The 3,318-nt window shown below is 34.7% G+C and overlaps 1 protein-coding gene across 15 annotated transcripts in view; it reads left to right on the top strand.

Moving 5' to 3' along the window:
• Foxp2 (forkhead box P2) overlaps positions 1–2,920 on the top strand; it is a 571,690-nt gene extending 568,770 nt beyond the window's left edge. For all 15 annotated transcript variants that reach the window (XM_074064625.1, XM_074064620.1, XM_074064606.1 and 12 more), the window contains one exon: positions 1–2,920. This exon is cut by the window's left edge and continues 309 nt beyond it. The gene's annotated coding sequence lies outside the window, so the exon portion shown is untranslated.
• Positions 2,921–3,318: the final 398 nt, after the last annotated feature.

The following is a 3,318-nucleotide window of genomic DNA, read 5'->3' as shown; positions in this document are numbered from 1 at the left end:
TCAACAGGCAAATTGCTTGTTTTCCTCTCTCTTTCTCTCTCTTCCTTTTCTTTCTTTTTTTTTTAAGAAAGCAAAAAGACAAAAACTGATTTTCTTGAGAAAAAATGAACTGTTCTTTCTATAATGGCTTTGCCCATTTAAAAAATGTGGCTCTTAAGGGTTCATGAAATGACTGAATATGAGGATACATGTCCTGTAGAAAGCAAGTGCGCCTCATATACTGCCAAAAATAGTGTTAGTTTCATTAATGTGAATTTTCCAGCATTCAGTAGTTGTAATGTTAGAAACAATTGCTGGTCAAGTTCAACTTGTTGCTATTGTTTTTAATTTGCACAGGAGTAGTATCAGAAATTAGTGTCACTGCTTGTATCTAGCTGAATTTTAAACAACAGAACATTAGTTTTTTATGTTGGTGCCACCAACTGTAAATGACATAAGTTAGTTATTACAAAACACAGTAATTAGACTGTTGCAACCATCTAAAACCTTAGGCTTCCAGTCTGTGCTGTTAGTGTTAAGATGTAAAGTGCAATCCTAAGCTAACATTATCTGTGCAAGCACCATAGAAACATTTGCATATCTGCATAGATCTTACAACTGTACTCTTTACCTCCTTGTGATAAAGCTTTGTCTACCTGCAAACACAGTCAAAGGCTACAGCTGCAAACCAAAGCCAACTCTAACCATGGCCAAGAGCTCAAGGACAGAAGCAGCCACACGCTTTGGTCAGCCTTCTGTAACTTCAATTAGTACAAAGGAACCTTTTCCATGAACTACCTGCTGTTTTCTGATGACCTCTGGGATCTTTTCATTTAGCCCTAAACAAAGAAACAAATATGACAAAAAACACAACTAAAAGAATTAATTCAGTCACAGAGTAATCTTCTGAGGCCAAAAGTCCATCTAAATGCAATGAAGATTTGCTTTCATTAAAGACAGAGGTGAGGACAAAATCCGCAGTGGAAGTTATGATATGCTAGAAAGCAACAAATGTTGGATCACTGACCAAAACGACTATGTACTTGATGCAAATGCAGATTGCATATTGTTATATATATATAGTACATTGTGTTTTTGTTTTGCCCCATTCAGTCACTTATTTTTGGTGGTGAGTACATGTTGTTAGAAAATGTCTTGTACGGTCTTAATCTTTGTTGTGTACTATTTTTTTATAGTCTTAAGTTATAATGAAAAAACAAAAAGTAGGAACCAAACATAAAAGGTCTAGTAAAGCCAAAAATTAATTTCATATTGATTTTAAAGTGATCTAGCTGAGTTTTTACACTGAAAGCAAATATTATAGCAATTGTAGTCCATGGTATTTATTTTCAGTCAAACCAAAGTTACATATAATTCTGCCTCTGCTTATACGGGATATTAACACTAACAATACACTCCCTTCAAAGACTTGCGCAGGCCAAATTGTTGGAATGCTGGTTTTCTTGACAACTCCAAACCCCAAAACTATGATAATGCGTTATGGTGTAGTTGAAGATAGCATAGTCAGATGTTTGCTTAAAACCTAGAAACTTTACGTGTTGCTTTTCATGTGCTGTGCCAAGTCTTGATAATACTTTTCCCCCAACCAAGGGACCTCATAACCTGTTTATGGTTATTGCTTTACAAACAGTTTTGACAGAAGGTGGCTGCTAGAGCTTAACATATGTACCAGTTCCACATGATGGAACAGGTTCTTGCAAACTAAGCTCATTTGTTTATTCTTTGCTGAAGTCAGCAAATAGAGTTAGAGAGATACCCAGTCATCTATCACACCAAATAAAAGGACATAACGGCTTTCAAAAGGGTTTTCCCACTTACCCAAAAGGCTTTCTGAAAGCTTCTACCTCTGCAAAAAAAAAAAAAAGAAAAAAAGAAAAAAAAAAAAGAAAAAAATTAGAACAATTATGGCAGATTGCATGAAACGTGAGAACGTCACAGTAACTGCTACTTTTCATTATGTTTGTCTTTGGGTCATGATCAACGAACCAGAAGTTTTTGACATGGTATCAAAAGAAAGATTGGTATTGTGAAGGATGGTTTTCAGTCATCTAGGATCCTGCTATAAGGATTGTCTGAAAGGGAAAATGGGTCTTTCGGGTGCATGTTCAAAAGGCTTTGATGGACTGGAAGTAACTGTGAGAGTTGTACCAACAGGAGGGTGGCCTAAGACTACAATGCTAAAGTATGCATACCTCAGTTACAAAACTTTTGAAAGGAAGTCTCAGCCACAGAATGCATATACCTGTAGAGTTTTGCATGGGTTTTATATGAATACAATTTTAAAAAATAGCTGCTTGCACATTATACCAGAAAAACCTCCAAAACTGCAATTGCTTTGAAAATAGATTTTAGGTTTTTTGGAGTTTTCTGAAATGCTTGGTCTGTATTTTGATAATTGTGCATATTATGTAAAAATGTTGGTGGACCCATAAATGACCAGACTTTTTCTAAGAAAAATGTTGCTTTAATGCATTTCATGAATTTTTACTCTTATATCATTGCTTGCTAGTAATAGCAAATCTGCTTTTCTGCATCTGCTTTGCGTAGCTATTGTAAGGCTTTGAACTAATGTATGTATTTATTGCTTGAACTTCTGTGCATACCTTATAAAGCATAATGTCTGACAATTTAAATGGCTCATGTATTCTTGCTTCTATCATAAGCTGATTATGGGGACTATGATCTTTTGTATACAGCAAATTTTAACTGTAGCACAAACATCTGTTTATGTATTGGTGGAATATACCTGTTTTATTTATCTTTTTTGAGGTAAACTAATTTTTGATACTTTTCATTACTGTGTACTATGTTCATACTTTGAATTCTCTGACGTTAGAAGTCATGGTTGAGAATTGTAACAGCTGTTATTCGTTCTGTATTCATGGCTTTCACTGCTGAATAAAATAAAGGACCAAACCTAGGATTTGAAAGAAAACTGTCTACCTCTAACACCAGGGAGTTATCAGATTTTATTTTACATAGTTCTAGTCTACAAAGACACAATTGCTTAAACCTAGTGGGCTTAAGGCTTATATTCTATGTGGTTGGATTCAAGGCACAGTTGTACTGTTTGAAAATCAATTAAAATTTTATGTGAATGTTACAAGTATTTGGTAGAATTACCACTAACTGGGTTTTCTTTCAATAACTCAGATATGGAGAAAATGTCATCAGTATTCCGTGTCTACAGCTGCTTAACTTCATAAGAATGCATTTCTTTGTGATTAGGGAATCGAAGAATAGTCAGCTAGGAATAGAGCTACAGAAGTACACTTAAAATAAACAATCCTGGACTTTAATGTCTCTAGGCAGATTCAG

Source organism: Castor canadensis, chromosome 2 (genome assembly GCF_047511655.1).
Source record: "Castor canadensis chromosome 2, mCasCan1.hap1v2, whole genome shotgun sequence".
Taxonomy (NCBI): domain Eukaryota; kingdom Metazoa; phylum Chordata; class Mammalia; order Rodentia; family Castoridae; genus Castor; species Castor canadensis.
Note: the sequence above shows the minus strand (reverse complement) of the source record. Positions and strands in the feature narration are given on the sequence as shown.